This window comes from Anastrepha ludens, chromosome 6, assembly GCF_028408465.1.
Source record: "Anastrepha ludens isolate Willacy chromosome 6, idAnaLude1.1, whole genome shotgun sequence".
Taxonomy (NCBI): domain Eukaryota; kingdom Metazoa; phylum Arthropoda; class Insecta; order Diptera; family Tephritidae; genus Anastrepha; species Anastrepha ludens.
The window spans coordinates 98,060,583-98,078,032 of NC_071502.1; the positions used below are offsets into that span (position 1 = coordinate 98,060,583).

Below are 17,450 nucleotides of genomic sequence, written 5' to 3' on the forward strand. Positions count from 1 at the left end.
TACATTTTCTGAAGTAAAACGCCAACTCCGAAAATTGAATTTTGCTACCACTTCTCAAATCTTTAAGTAATGAGCTGATTTTAATAATTTTATTTTACTCCTTAAAATAAAGTTAACTCCGAAAACTTATATTAACTCCGAAAATTTATATTAACTCCGAAAAACTAATTTTGATAAAGGTTCAGATAAGGAACTCATTTTATTATTATTATTATACATAAGAAAAGTAGAGGAGATCCACTACTTTACATTGAAATGGAGCACTAGTGTAAACACCTTCGGCTTTAATAATTAAATTTCACTCCTAAAAATAACGTTCACTCCGAAAACCTATTTTCACTCGAAAAGTCTGCTCTCGCTACCAGTCATCAAATCTCTAAGCGATGAACTCATGTTCATAATTAAATTTTACTCCGAAAAATAAAGTTAGCTCCGAATTATTTAGAAAACGAAAATTCTAACTCACAATATTAAGAAAAATGTTTTAACAATCTTGTAACCCAAAACTTGAAATATTATGAAAAAGATAAACACATTTTCATTCCCTTCGATGAAAATTTTTAATGGCTTAGAAGTTGTAAATAGTAGCTTAATTATTAAAACAAAATATAAAAGAAATAATTATATATAATATATTATTCCAAAAATGGCGTTATTTTACCAAAAGTAATTATTATTTTTGTCAATTGTTAGACTGGATACGGTACCAACTGTAATATTTCGTAAATATTTTTCTATAAGGAAGATTTTTGCGATGTCCCAAGATCAAGTAGGACGCCGCAAGTAAATTTCCATTTAACTTACTTCGGAAGCAAATTTCTCGTAGTATATGTATATCTGTATATCAAGAGAAAATGTGCATATGTAGCTTCCCTAAAAATTTTCTGTTCTGCTTGTGCCCAAAAACCCATAATAACTAATAACTAAGTAAACACAACAGCGATTCACGGCATTAAATTTTGTATACCCATGCACTTATCAGTTGAGCGAAAATTCTTGTTTATGTTAATAACCACGCATATGTACGTGTATGTGTGTGTGTGAGTTAACATGAATATACGCTGTAAATGCCTTAATCGCTTAAGCTCATAAAAACATATTTCCCTACAAAATCTACATTCAAATTCAGTCCTAAGCGGATTTCAAACTTTTGCAATCTTCGCCAATGTACAGCAAAGGTAATGATGAAAGGGAGGGTGTAAAACAAACATAGTTATAAAGCTTAAGGGACTCGCACAATAATTTCCATTATTGCGAATGAAAGTTTTAAACAAATGTTTTATTAATTAATGCTTTAATCCCTTCGTATTGCAGTAGTGACACATTTAATCAGGCCATGCAAAACTGTTTATGATTCAGGGGAATTAAAAATAATGCATTACGAGTACACTTCAATACCATATGTATATATATATGTATATATTCAATGCACAGTTGCGCACATAAAAATACGAACAGGTAGTAGAGTTGGATTTAAAGACAAAGGTCTTGCGGCTGCTAGGTTCGATACTCGTATCTTCTTGAATCGTAAATTGTTTGCTTTAAGTGAAAATTTATTGTGTGATTAATGGCCGTAAGAACTAAAGTATGTCAAATTGTAAAAAATTTCCGAAAGCCTCAAGAGCTACATTTACAATTACACCATTACAATTTAATACACTACAATTTTAGTACACCAGAAAAATTAATACACTACTTCGATAAATAAAATTTACACCGGGAAAACTAAATTCACTCCGATAAAAAAATTTACTCCGAAAATAAAATGTACTTCGAAAAATAAAAATCACTCCGAAAAATAAAATTCACTGCAAAAAATCTAACTTACACCCAATTACAAAATTTTGAAGTGCTTCCGAAAAACAAAATCTACTCCGATAAATAAAACTAAAACCGGAAAATTAAAATTACTCTGAGGAATAAAATTTACTCCGAAAATAAAATTTACTCCGAAAATAAAATTTACTCCAGAAACTGAAATCTACTCCGAAAATAAAATTTACTCCGAAAATTAAATTTACACCAAAACTAATTTACACCGAATAACAAAATTAACTTTGAAAAATAAAATTTTGTTCCAAAAAACTACTCCGATTAATTAAATTTAATACGGAAAATAGAAATTACTTCGGTAAATAAAATTTACTACGGAAATTAAAATTTACGACGGAAAATAAAATTTACTCCGAAAAATAAAATTAACTCCGCAAAATAAAATTTACTCAGAAAAATAAAATTTACTCCGAAAATAAAATGTACACCTAAAAATAAAATTTACTCCTGAAAATAAAATTTACTCCGAAAAATAAAATCTACTCCGAAAAGTACAATTTACTTCGTAAAACAAAACTGACTCCGAAAAATACAATTTGCGCAAAAACTTAATTCTACGAAAAATTAATTTAACTTTTAAAATGAAAATTTACTCCGAAGATAAGGAATAAACGCCACTACTGTGAGCAACCGAATGCTCAGCTTAAAAAAACTTAGCAAGCTCAGTGTTCTACGCCAGGATAATAGTCTACAAGGATTTGCTATTCGAAGCAAAAACTGTGAGAATTACATCGGCTGTCACGTCACCGGAAGCTCAGTAGTAGAATTCATGCCACTCATTTCACACTCACACTCGTCCAATCAGTCGTTGTTCAGACACTAGGGCGAAGACTGTTAATTTTTTTCGTACATCATCAATATAAACTCAGTTTTTTCTAAACAAGCCGCTGTCATAATCCTGTTGATTTTTATAGCCGCAACTGTATATACATATGTACTTGTACTTGTATTGCATAGAGTACTCGTCAACAGAATTCGCTGCGCTATTCAGCCATCTATAAAATACATTTTTATTTATTAACTTTTTCTTTTGTTTTTTGTTTTTTATACTCAATCGTAGTGAATTAAAAAAATTCAATGAAAATATGACTTAAAAATGCTTATAATCTCATATGAAGATGCTCCTTGTTTTGGGCTAAGATCAAAATTAACACAAATACCTAAAGAGAAATACGAATTGATTGCAAGCCTCAGCCGAAAACGAATCGCATTCGCTACAGTCAAACAAAAAATTCTTCATACGCTTGTAAATTTGCGTCACTGCTAATCCGTCAGTTGAAGGCGCCAACTTTACCTGCAACGGCACACTCGTACATACCAAAATGCCGAGTGTACTTTTTTGCTTACAAAACATGTCACCATCACCGACTCTCCCCCCCCGCTCATCACAACCAATCCCTTCTCGTGCCGGTTGCCGTAAGCCGCTTGCGTGTCAGCAAACTTTAAAGTTCAATCAACTTTGTGCACGCAAATCGACATAATGCATACACCACACTGAAATCGATTTGGAGTGTTCCGTATGCGTATGTGTGTGCGTTAAAATATAATATCCATATGCACATATTCATATACATACATAGAAAAATCCATCTGCATGTATGAATACTTCCAACTCTTGGTAGGTGCACGGTTTACCTGCGTTTCAGGCCAACTCATTTCACGCCGCACCAAAGTACAAAAAAATGCGAATTTATTCGCAAAACAACAATGACATATGTGTACAAAAACATAATGTTTAAACCACATATTAATAATGCAAATAAAACATCAGCATCACTCGCTGGATTTACATACGTACAGACACTCGCATACAACTAAAAATTATGGTATGGCTCCGTACATTCATACAGACATAAAAATAACACTTCAAATGTGGGTCACCAAAGCCATAACACACCTTACCACGCGACTCGGCGTCACGCCACGGCGCAATGCCAACGAACTAATAAAAAAAATTCAATACAACAACAACAAGCTTAATAATAATCACATACGGCACATGCGATTTAACAACAACTGTAAAGCAAGTAAGGAAAAAATAATAATTTGGCAGAATAACATAGCAACAAGACTATTTTTTTGATTAGATTTGGGAAAAGGAAGAAGAATGAAGAAATTGACTAATCCACAAATTTAATAGATCTGCAGGAAATTGAGTTATTCGATGAGTTGTAAACGAATTGAAGTGAAATGAGTTGGGACTGGCATTAAAAGAGACTGTCTTGGTTAGGAAATGAAATGAAATTCAAGAGCTTATAAAAAGCCACGCCAAAGAACACATAAAAACAAAAAGGTACAGTTTCCGGTTCGTTCCGTTAACAAAACAAACCTTCTCGTCCTCATATGCTCTTTGGCTCCAATTTGTCCCAATGTCTGAACTTACCTGCCATATTTCACCACCAGAAGCAGAAAACAATTGGTGATTTTTTTCGTAAAATAAGCTAAATGCCAAGTCCTCTTAATCCCTGAGACTGCAAGCTGGAAGTTGCTAGCCAAGTTAAAGATATTTTAAGTACCTAAGAATGGAACAACACTTCAACTCTCGACAGAAGCGAACTATCTCGGCGTCAGTCTTGACAAAACGCTTACGTGGAATTCCCATATTGAGAGAGTTACTTTAAAAGCCACAAGGGCATTCTTTGCCTGTACAAGGCTTTTTGGTAAGACATGGGGACTAAACCCTAGAATAACCTTCTGGACATTCACCACAGTTGTAAAACCCATAGTCACTTATGCATCCTTAGCATGGTGGCCCAAGGTCAAGCAAAGAAAGGCGGCAAACGAATTAAGCAAACTGCATCGCCTGGTATGTGTTGGTATTACAGGGGCTATGAAAACATGTCCCACGGATGCACTGGGTGTGCTCCTGAACATACCACCGCTTCCAACTAAAATTGAAAGGGAAGCTCGCTCGAGTGCCTTAAGATTAAAAGGTATATCTGAACTTAAAAGTGGGGATATGAAAGGACATTTAAAGATCTTGGAAGACTTCCTACATAGTCCCAATCTTCATAGGGATGATATACTATCACCCAAACCAATACTCTTCAGGAACATCCAAGTTATAATTAATGAACGAACAGACTGGAGAACTAACTCTGTCAGATAGCCAAGCGGCTCTAAAAGCTCTTCTATCAACAACTACCACCTTCTAAACACGTTAGGAAACCTCAACATAGTAACACTATGCTGGATTCCGGGACATGAAGGACATGAGGGAAATGAAATGGCTGATGACCTTGCAAAACAAGGAGCAAATATGCAACTCACTGGTCCTGAGCCTTTCTGTGGACTGACAAAAGGCCACATTAATGAATTCCTTAGGAAATGGGAAGAAAGAAAACTTGCCGCACACTGGCTAAACTGTGTCGATCAGCGTCAAGCCAAACTATTCCTAAGTCCCAACAAAGGAATATCTGACAAACTTCTCTCACTAAACAGAGTAGATCTGCGTCTTTTAACAGGATACCTTACAGGCCACTGCAGCCTGAGGTACCATCTAAATAATATTGGTCTATCCGAGACCAATGTCTGCCGCTTTTGCAAAATGGACATAGAAAGCTCAGAACATGTGCTTTGTGAATGTCCTGCGTTGGACAGACAGAGACTTCACCACCTTGGTGGTATCGTAGTATCTAAACTCTAGGGTTACAAAATAGGCCTTTCACAATAGATCAGCTCTGGTCGCAGTGCGTAATGACCTTCTAATAATAATAATAATAAGTACCTAAGTGAGTATCACTGCCCCAACGCAGTTGCCCATCTAACGTCTGGAATTGTTTATATAGTATATATTTCCCCATAGTTCCTAGATGAAACAAAGGGCCTCAATTAACAAGTTATAATTTCCGTTGTTTAGAGTTTAATTTGATTCCAGGAACGGCGTGCTCTGTCCGCCTCTGCTGCTACTTGTCGCCTCCTGCACCTACGGCTTCCTTCGGGATTCCAGTCTAGCGCTGTCCTTGCGATATCATTCCGTGGCTTGTGCAATGTGTGTCCGATCCATTTCCACATGCGACGCATAATTTCTATGTGAACTGATGTTTGTCCGGTAGCCGCCCAAAGATCATCGTTGATTGTGATATATTTGTTGTTAAGTTCCATGTTTCACATCCATACAGAACTACCGACTTTACGTTGGAATCAAATGTTTTCAGTTTTGTGTGCCTAGAGATGTGGGTTGATATCCATACCTTGTCTAGCATGCCAAATGCAACGCGTCCCTTAGATATTCGGTTGCGTATATCAGTTGTTGATCCGCCGTTTTTTGCAATTATGCTTCCAAGGTGGCAAAATTTATCTACATCTTCAAACGGAGGTGTTAATCCGCATTACTTTGGTCTTTGCTATGTTAATTTTTAGACATGTTTGTACTATGGAATGGTGTGGAATTCTTCTATTATTATTGTTGTTTTCAAAACTTATGGGGATACGGTCTGGTGGACTTGTTCACGCATGATTTCAAATTGGATAGAAAAGTTGAAGAAGGTGCATTTTGTGAGGAGCTTTTCATCGAACTCAACTTCAAGCTAACGGACCACTACAATGGATTCCAAGCGGAGGTAGCCGCAATCAAAACAGCAGCCGATTGGCTGTTCACATGTGTAGCCACTGCAACTTCCCATCACTAATGATGTTTACTTCCCGTCTAGGAACTCCGACAGTCGAGCGGCATCGATGATGGTGCGTTCAAAACTTTTCCTGGAATGTGTGGCTTCCCTTTCGATCCTATCCGAATTCTTTGAAATTAGGCTCAACTGGGTATTTAGTCAAAAGGACATTGCGGGAAACAGCTGGGCACATAAGCTAGCCAGACAGCGATCGGTGAGGTATTTTCCGCATAAAAAGATAATAAGATTCGAGTCCGCTTGACTAGCTGTGGTCTGCTCCTGGAAAGATATTCTTTGCGTCAACTCAGTATGCGCTGGGCAAGTACACATACTTGCAAGGTTGTGAGCTTCTTGTGGTCACTGGAGGCGCTTGAGGGAGCTTCTGAGCTTAAATCCTCAGATCTCGAATTTCATGGGCACCCTTACTGGATGCTGTCCGCAAAGTATGCATGCGCTGAAGCTCGAAATTACTTCAAGATGAGATGTAATCATCTCAGCACATTTCCCTTAGCATTCTTGGTGTCGCGGTGCTGAAGTTTAGGCATCTTGGCTCGCACTTCTTTGCTACGCCTGCAGACATAGTAGGTCTTGAGGTATTTTTATCTTTGCTTTAAGTGCTGCAGGCTGTGGTTTTGGGAGGCTTTCTTGCGGCTCTGTGCTGTAATTAAAATTACGATAGTAACAAAAAGAAGGCAAGCTGCCAACTTCACGAATTTGTGGGTTATTTATCATCGAAGTAGGTTTCCCAATTACATGAATATTTAATTCCAGGTTGAGCTTCTTCGTCTTACAGTTCATTCTAGGTACCGGAAAAACTCGGGTTTTGCCCATCCCGGTCATTTCAGTGATCTAACTCGGTTCAGCTCTTTGGACCCCATAGAACCGTTTACCCTCCTTCATTTTGCTCTTACTCTAGTCTTTTCTTAACGAAAACTTCAGCTATAAGTGTTTGTTGAAATTTGAACTCTTTTGGGCAGCCAGACTTAGAGACATCCAACAGGTATGCGAAAAACTGTTTAGGATGCATAGTTACCACCTTCTGCTACATCTCAACTTCTTTCTATCGCTCTATCTATCTATCATCTAATTACTTACTTGGCTAAAATAACTGATTATCCTCAATAAATAAATTTAACAATGAAATGATTAACCGAATTATTTTTATTATTTATTTCAGATTAAACTCGCGACAATTTTTACTCAAGAGCTACGTAGGTGTAAGGTAAATATATCGTTTTTATAATTTCCAGATGTTAAAAGTTGCCTCAAATTTTTCTCTGGAATGAGAAGGAATTCAGTGGATATTTCCAAAGCTTTCTTCTTATATATCTAGAATCGAAAGGCTGCAGTGTTAGATTTCACTTTTGAATTCATGATTTCATCGTTTTTCACTAAGCTGAGGCTCTTGCTCGGAAGGGCTTTGAAATGATTTAAAACAAGGCAAATACTGGAAAGACAGCTGAGAAGATGTTGATTACACCTAAACTTTCTCTCAGAAATGTTTATAATGCGGATAGGATTTAGCTTCAGCATACGTCTAGTCATGGGACAGTGTACAGTTCATCATCGTCATCAAATTTGAATTACAGTCCGGGGTGGACCAGCGCCTCCTCTAAAATACGTCTCCATTCTTCTCGACAGCCCGCTTTCGCTCTCTGTTGTGAGGTTCTCATCTTATGTATGTCGCCTTCTATCCATTGTCGTCTTGGGCGGCCTATCCTTCTTGCTACTTCAAGATTTGCTTGAAAAACTTTTTTGGTCGCTCTTTCGCTGCTCATTCATAGGACGTGCCCATGCCACCGTAATCTTTGCGACTTTATAAGCGACGTTAGATTTCGTCCCGCGATTAAATCACTAAGCTGAGTGTACAGTTGCAACTTCTTATTTCTCAAAATGTTTTATAGTAGGTCGCTAACAACAGCGATCCAACGCAGATTTTATGAATCTCGTCTTTGGTCAAAACATTTGATTTCCTATTTATTGAAAATCAAGGAAAAACTCGAAGCAAACCCACGCAACTGAAGCCAAAGAACTTCGTAGAGGAGAGGATTTTGAAGAATCCTTAGACTGAACACCACTACCATTACCAAGCTTGTGTAGACCTGGATTAAAAGGCGAACAAGGTTGAAAAATATTATTCACACTTGAGTATCTTGTCAAAGGAGTTGGCAACTGCAATGGTAAACTCTTCTTTGTGCATCTTATTCGATCTCCATCTTATTTAATGCTTTGATGATGCGCCCAATTAATCTGCTATAGAAAGTTACTGTTAATATCAAGAACTGCACTAAATCTTTATGCGCAAAATACTCCCAAAGTACAAAACCGATCAGCCTTGCGTCGGAGCTTGGAGAATCTGCTTTCTCAAGAGCAGCTCGTCGACAAACGTAGCAAACACATTTTTCTTAGCAAAAAAACTACCACAAAACTATCCTGAGGATGATCTACCTGAGGAGTTTACCAGTCATGCACTTTCTCTGAGTTTGGGTATTCAGAGAACCTTTTTAAAAAACAGTATACAGAAGCGACCGAGGGAGAACTTTCTCATTTCTCGACCAATTCCGTGCGCTCTATTAATCGATCTGCTTGGCTATAAGGGCACACGTTATTTACTTTAAAGGGTGTTGTAATAGTGAAGAGCTGAATGACTAGTTTATTGGTAATGACTAACTCCGCCTTTCAAAAAACTAAATTTGAAGTTTATGTAAAGGTCCTAGTCAAAATTTATCTACCCCCATCTCTGTTGTTCAACCTGAAGCATGATTAATGCCAGTTCTTTCCTCAATCTTTTGAGCGTTAAAATTGCAGGTTGAAGCCTACGCTGATCTGCCTAGACTGAGATAGAACTCACTTCTTATCTAGAATATTTGTGTTTTCATAATTTGAGGTAAGCCTAAACTAGTAGTCCTGAAACCCTACTCAGCGCAGGGTCTAATAATGTATTCGGGAGAAAAATTTAACATAGCCTGGGTGATCTACTCTCCAAGGTTCCTTGGTGTTCCGAAATAACTCAGCGCTTTAGCACTCTTCAATTTTTCTCTCTCGTTGCCTGAGCCTCACAATATTATTTCCTGATAATTCCCCTATTCAGGCATCTAATTTCATACATTAGCGGTTTTATAATGATACAATTTTTAGGCAGTGATCCACGCAATCGATTTCCTACCATCTATCTATTGATTAGATCAAAATTTTCGACATCCACTAAAAAAATACAAATGTATGTTAAGTATTATGTGAAGAGTGAATGTTAGTAAATAAAAACGTGATAATAAATCAATGGAACAGTCAGAAATTCGACAGTCAAGCAAATAATTACATACATTTGATTGCTTGCTAATAGCACCGAGTGACATACCCACAAACAAATTTTTAGTCTATGCACCTAAATGTGTTTGCGCTCGTTCATATACAAGTAAGTGCTTGTATGTGGCACCTTCGAGCCATGAAGTTGTAGGTATTTACTTTCAAAATTCGAATGTAAACACTAACTATAGTATGCATACCCGGTAGGAAATTATTGGTGTGCCAGTCGAATGCTGAATGCTCGACTTTTTCTTTATGTGGAAGAATACACCCAACACCGTCAGCAAAAAAATTTCAAAAATCAAAGCGATGTTTGAGCCATTTCTAACTTGCCTCTTATTATATCATTGCAATTGCTAACATGTATTCTCAAAATTAGTGCCCTGCTCGCCAAGTATAGCAGAAAGAAAATTAGAAAATTCTTGGATACGTTGTTAACAGAAATTGCCGGGTTTGTATCATTGAAAATACGAAAAAGTTTCATCAGATATCCGAAAAAATTACTGTTTGGTACGGATTTTGGTCCGACGATATCAGCTGCCCTTTATTTCGCTCACTGACCTATACCAGACGATGATAACCTACATTTTGTGACCAAGGATGGAGGGAATGGATCTCATAAACATTTCAAGGGTTTGACTGTTTGCTGTGGAGCTATGTGAAATCTCTGGACTTAGACAAACCAAAGCCAATGTCCGCCCTGAAAGACAACATGATGATTGTATGGCCACACTCATTTACTGGTCACAAAGATCGCCGCTTGACCATTTTCTGTGCAGCTCTGTGAGATCTCTGGTCTAGACAGACAAATCATAGCCTTGAAGCACAACATTACTTGCATTTGTCTTAAAATTGGGTTTCATCAATGCGAACATATCATCTAAAAGCGACCGACTCTGAGGTCTACTACCCAGAAACCAGCATCTCCTTGTCTATTGGTAAAGGGGAATTGCACAACTTATTTCGCAGAATAGCACAGGATAGATGGAGCTTAATTTATTCGTATGCTTTTACGAGAACCCTTCCGCCCCAGTACAACAGACGCAGGGCGCAGAAAGTTCTGGGGACTCCTAGCCGTTCAATTTCCAAATTCGTAGCTGGGTTTACGGGCCATTGGACGATCGGCACTCACGGAGAAAACCTATCCTTAATACCCATTGCAGAAGCTGTGAGGAACTTTCAGAAAAGGAAACTGTTGAGCATCTTCTCTATAAATGTCCGCGTTTCGTAACTAGAGGATTGAGGTCACTGGGTACCCCTTTCTTCGACAGTCTGGGGCAGTGCTCCAACCTAAATCCCATGAACCTTCTACATTACATCAATAGCTTTGGTTGGCTGTAGACATCTACCCGTTGGAGGGCTCAAAATGGTATCAAGACGGCACTTGAATGCTACTTGGGGAGTGCCAGACTGATACTTCAACCATTTTATCTACCTACCTACCCACCCGGACCACAAATAATTGTGACAGTGTTCCTGAAAGTTTATTTAATTTGTTTTATTTAATTTCGAAGTACGAGCGTTTCTGAGAAGAATTCTCTAGTACAAAATTCCACAGCTGAGAATAAGTATGAGAGCAAGTGTCTTATTTTCATTAGTTTCGAACTAGTATTCAAATTTACATTTACATATACAAGAAGAAAAGCTTAGCTTTTCGTTGCTGTCGCTGCTGCAGTAATTGAGATGACAGACCATTTCGAAGCGGCGTACTAGTCGAGAGGCTCAATGTTTGATTCTCGAGATATGGAAGGAAAACTTTCTGCTTTTTATTTACATTTTTGTTTTTTCATTATTTTATTAAAATTTACTACTGATTCTGATTTGATTTTGATTATAGAATGTGAGAATTTTCTTTTCTGAATTACGCTTAGAATAGATATCGCAACGGGCTTATGAGTATTAAACGAAGTGGTGCAATACTACTAGTTCTCAACCCGAACTTGTTTACTCTTGCCCAGCTCTTTCTTACAGGGTATTAATGCAGCATTTGTGTGTGTGAGCGTATGTTCAAATGCGTGACTTGCTGGTGTCTCGACAAAACATTTTTTGTGTCACATAAATTGATGGGCAATGCACATGAGCAAAGTGCCACCTGCCGACAATTTGCGCTCAAAATATTATAGTTTTTGGGGAAATAGATGAAAATCAGATTTTTTCATTATTCGAATGTATTCGCTCTTACAAAACCATTCTTTTGCGTTGTTCAATTACTCTAAATTGAGTATTCAGATAGAATATTTTGTCAAATAATTTGCTCTATCAGCCATGTGTGGTGCTTTCAAGCAGAAAGCGGTTAATTACCCGCATCTGAGTTAAATTAACTAACGGTGTTGCATAGAACATTGAACATAGTGGGTCATTGGCGTCGAACTACAGTTGGGTACTAAAAAATAGCACACAACTGTACATTTATTCGTACAGATGTATGCGTTGTATGCCTCAAAGGACAAACTGCTATAATATAAAATATGTTAATTAGTTATTTTTTTATGCTTTTGAATTGAATGAAGCGTTCGCACCGTAACGACTTGTCTGCCAGCCGTGCGGTCCAAAATGGCTGCAGGTCAACTGAAGTGTGAATTCAATTGCTTTACGCAGGCAGCTATGTTAGGTGATTAAATATGATGGCTTTATAGCGGCGCGTTGTTGCCTAAATTATTTACAAAAAAATAGAGCGGAAGTTTTAAGAAAAAAGCTATTTAAAAAAAATTAATTTGGGGATAAAAAATTTAAAAACTAAATTCTCTTTGATTATTTTCATTTATAATATTGTACTTTATTTTGATATTTTCTTAGAACGGTAATGAAGGTCTCTTTCAGGTGCTTCTGAATAATTTTCTGCCTTTTAGTCAGTATAAATATAAATATAAATATAAGTATAAGTATAAGTATAAGTATAAGTATAAGTATAAGTATAAGTATAAGTATAAGTATAAGTATAAGTATAAGTATAAGTATAAGTATAAGTATAAGTATAAGTATAAGTATAAGTATAAGTATAAGTATAAGTATAAGTATAAGTATAAGTATAAGTATAAGTATAAGTATAAGTAGAAGTAGAAGTATAAGTATAAGTATAAGTATAAGTATAAGTAGAAGTATAAGTATAAGTATAAGTATAAGTAGAAGTATAAGTATAAGTATAAGTATAAGTATAAGTATGAGTATAAGTATAAGTATGAGTATAAGTATAAGTATAAGTACAAGTATAAGTATAAGTATAAGTATAAGTATAAGTATGAGTATGAGTATAAGTATAAGTATAAGTATAAGTATAAGTATAAGTATAAGTATAAGTATAAGTATAAGTATAAGTATAAGTATAAGTATAAGTATAAGTATAAGTATAAGTATAAGTATAAGTATAAGTATAAGTATAAGTATAAGTATAAGTATAAGTATAAGTATAAGTATAAGTATAAGTATAAGTATAAGTATAAGTATAAGTATAAGTATAAGTATAAGTATAAGTATAAGTATAAGTATAAGTATAAGTAGAAGTATAAGTATAAGTATAAGTATAAGTATAAGTATAAGTATGAGTATAAGTATAAGTATAAGTATAAGTATAAGTATAAGTATGAGTATAAGTATAAGTATAAGTATAAGTATAAGTATAAGTATAAGTATGAGTATGAGTATAAGTATAAGTATAAGTATAAGTATAAGTATAAGTATAAGTATAAGTATAAGTATAAGTATAAGTATAAGTATAAGTATAAGTATAAGTATAAGTATAAGTATAAGTATAAGTATAAGTATAAGTATAAGTATAAGTATAAGTATAAGTATAAGTATAAGTATAAGTATAAGTATAAGTATAAGTATAAGTATAAGTATAAGTATAAGTATAAGTATAAGTATAAGTATAAGTATAAGTATAAGTATAAGTATAAGTATAAGTATACGTATACGTATAAGTATAAGTATACGTATAAGTATAAGTATAAGTATAAGTATAAGTATAAGTATAAGTATAAGTATAAGTATAAGTATAAGTGTATGGAATTCATTTTTTTTTTTTCAAGTTGAAGGTCATTAAATTTTATTAAATATAGCTTAACTAGTTTTAAAAATAATTGAATTTAAATGCCCCCCATGCTCGTTGACACAAGTGCGGCATCTTAGTAAAAAGTGGTTCATTGCTGCTTTGAGAGTTGCGACAGGAATAGCCGCAATTGTTGCCCGAATGGATTGTTTTAGTTCATCCAAATTTGTTGGCTTTGTTTTATAAACTTCTTGTTTACATAAACCCCACAAGAAAAAGTCAGGTGCAGTAAGGTCAGGCGACCTGGGGGGCCAACGAAATTCGGAGTTTCTTGAAATCAGTTTATTGGGAAATTTTCGTCGCAACTCTGTCATAACAGTCTGGGCTATGTGAGACGTTGCCCCATCTTGTTGAAACCACAAAGAGTTGAAAGGAATTCTCTTTCGGCGTAGTTCTGGATAGAAAAATTCTTTCAGCATTTTCAAATAACGGTCTCCAGTAACCGTAACGGTGTGACCATTTTCTTCAAAAAAATAAGGCCCGACAATACAGCGTGAAGAAACCGCACACCACACTGTCACGCGAAGAGGATGCAATTTCGTGTCGTGGAGTATTTGTGGGTTATAAGTACTCCATATTCGGCAATTTTGTTTGTTCACATTGCCGTTTAAATCGAAATGGGCCTCATCAGACATGAAAAGGCAGTTTAACATGTTTTGGTCTTCTTCCACCATTTGCAGGATCTTCTGGCAAAATTCCAAGCGAATCGGCAAGTCTGCTGCATTCAGTTTGTTAACCATTTGAATTTTGTAGGGAAATAAGTCTAAATCTTTGTGCATTATTGTTTGCAAAGACTGTCGGCTGACACCAAGTTGAGCAGATAAGCTTCTTGTTGAAACCCTTGGATTGCTTTGTATAGCTGCAGCTACAGCAGCGATCGTTTCCTCCGTCCGAACTGCCGAACTGGTGGGTTTCGATGATAAGGCCTTCTTGCGACTGTTCCTTGCTCAGCAAAATTATTCACCAGTCTCATTATGGTCCATCTGCTCGGGGGATCGCCGCCAAACATCCGCCTGTACTCTCTCTGTACCAAAACTACGGACTCCAGTGCGTGATAGCGGCGGACTATCCAAATTCTTGTTTGCGTGTCCCAGTTATCCATTTTAATAAATTTTAAAGATCAATCTGCAAATTAAAACAAAAATGGAACAGATAACTTAAAAAGAAAAAAAGTTATTCAATTTTTTTTTGGTAGCGGCTTTCATCAGCCACCCTATATTAGTATAAGGTCAGTGTGAGTGTAAGGCCAGAGAAGCTTTGCACAAAACTACGGCTGATGAGCTGGTTGGTCATAACAATTTTCAGGAGGTGAATTAGTTTAGAACTGTATGGAAATTTACAAAGTCCTTCTTACCATGGGTGCTTCATAAGCGGTACAGATCGTGCTTATAAAGCTATCAAAATCGAAATAAGGCGTGTGTTCTGAGTCTTAATCGGAAACTGCACCATCCAGCCATAATATGTGACAACTTTCGTGGCACTTACTTCTTGGTTACACCTGAGAGGCTTGAGATTTCGACTTAGCCTAGACATGAATATTAACTGGACACTCACTGCTGCTGAAATTAGTTTATTAGTGCGCAGCACTTTTCTACCTACAAATTCCTAATTATTATGGTTCGAATACCTCCTTTCCTCTTCAATTTCATTAAATTTTCCACTTCATTTTTTGAATTCCATTTTTAGTAAGTAACCTGTTTTAAGGGCTACCATGAGACTTAAAGCAATCTAAATTACCTCTGCGTGTCATAAAAATGCTTGCACATATAAGTATGATAGAATAAATGTTGCAGTATATTGAAGATGAACGGTGGTTTTACAAATTCAACAAAAAATATTTAAAAAACTCAAATAAACGAAAAAAATAAAATTTAAAGCTTTACTGCTTGAAAAAATACACAGAAGCATATTTGCATTTCATGCATATTTATGTATTTCTTTCAATAATGAAATATGCATCATTATCAACTTACTATTGGAAATTTTATTTAATTTTTATTTTAAATAAGACTTTAATATTAATACAAAGCCAGCAGTATCGCATAAATTGATGAGTTTTTCCATTCATTGCGTCAATCACAATTCTGCAAATGCTGCATATGTCTGGGCACTGTCGCTTAATTCTAGAGGCATACCCATATGTGCATATGCATGTGTGTATGTAGTACAATATTTTTGCATTGGGAAATGATGCAGTAAATGCATAAAAGCAGAGCTGTGGATTTAATTGAAGTCATGAGGAGTAAAACATATTTGCTGCGAAAATTGTAGAGAAAAGTTTTACTGCTATAACTGTATTTTTAAAATAGCGAAAGTCAACTCAGAAAAGAACTGATTTGGCTTTCGTGGAATATAATTTTAATAAAATAATTAATTGTATATAGTAATAAAAACTAAATAAATAGTTTAATTTTTAATACAATTTATTCGTTTTATTTTATTATATCACTCCGAAAAATGTTTAAGAATTGCTTGCTCTCTATTTTTCACCCTAGAAGAATATTTCGAATTGGTATATTTCTTAAAACTACTCCAAAAATTTCAAGCGTAAATAATCTTGCGTCAAAATAACAACTCCTCAGTCTCTTCTTCCGGAAATTAAGTAAATTATTATTTGAATATAAATGAAAAATTGAAAATGAAGCTATGCAAAAAAACTTCTTAAATCAAGTGGAAAATATTGTCATTGAATTGCTAGGAAAATTTCGTCCTTCCACAATTCCTTTCCATTCTATTCCATCAAATGAAAACTCAAAAAGAACTACACCGGAGTTTTCATTTTAAAAAATACACCGAAAACTTTGTCTTTGAAAAAATTTCGATTAATTCTGTAAAACGAAATTTTTCTAATTGGTTTTCCGGAATAATTGAGCACAAAAAATTTAACTCCGAAAATTTGTCTGCATGTATTTATTCACTCTATAAAATCTGTGCGAAAATAATTTGTTTGGAAAACAATACCAAATATTTTTTACGAACAGACTTCGCAAGTTTTTCAGGTCCCAAGTATTTAAAAAAACAAAAATAGAAAAATTGCAAAATTATTAAGAGATCTTTTCTTTAGTAATCTTTAAGTAAATTTTTCTTCACAATCGAGTGAAAGAAGATTGAAGCAGTTGGAGCAGACAATCGAAGGAACATTACAAAATACTGCATCGAAAGTTGCTCCGCAAAAAAATAAGCTTCTCCTAAAATTTATTATTAAAAATAATGTAATATTATTAAAAAAATAATAATTATAAAAAAAATAAATTATTTCATAAATATTATTAAAAATAATACAATAATACTAATAAAATAAATTTAAAAAACTGCTCCGAAATTTCAATTTCAGAAAAATGCAAGGAACTCTTATTTCATTGAGAATTATTTAAAATCTCTTGTAGAACAATATTCCCTGATTTAAGATTTTCAAAATGATTAAGTGAAAAATTACCCCGAAAAATTATACCAAAATTTTTTTATTCCGAACATTTTTCGTTCAAAATGAATATTTTGTAAAATTATTTTATGCTACCCAATTGGAAACTACTAAATTAAAAAAAAAGGGTTTTTTCCAAAAATTTTTCTTCTTTCTTTCTGAGCTCTCCATTGAGTAATTTTTTTTTTAAATTTTTATTAAAAAATTAATGACTTTGGTATAAAAATATTCA

General features: G+C 34.9%; 1 protein-coding gene across 2 annotated transcripts in view; it reads left to right on the forward strand.

Moving 5' to 3' along the window:
* Window positions 1-17,450, forward strand: part of LOC128868759 (putative polypeptide N-acetylgalactosaminyltransferase 9) — a 363,662-nt gene that overhangs the window by 77,307 nt on the left and 268,905 nt on the right. For both annotated transcript variants that reach the window (XM_054111228.1, XM_054111227.1), the window contains exon 3: window positions 7,621-7,665. The gene's annotated coding sequence lies outside the window, so the exon portion shown is untranslated. The remainder of the gene's footprint in view (window positions 1-7,620; window positions 7,666-17,450) is intronic.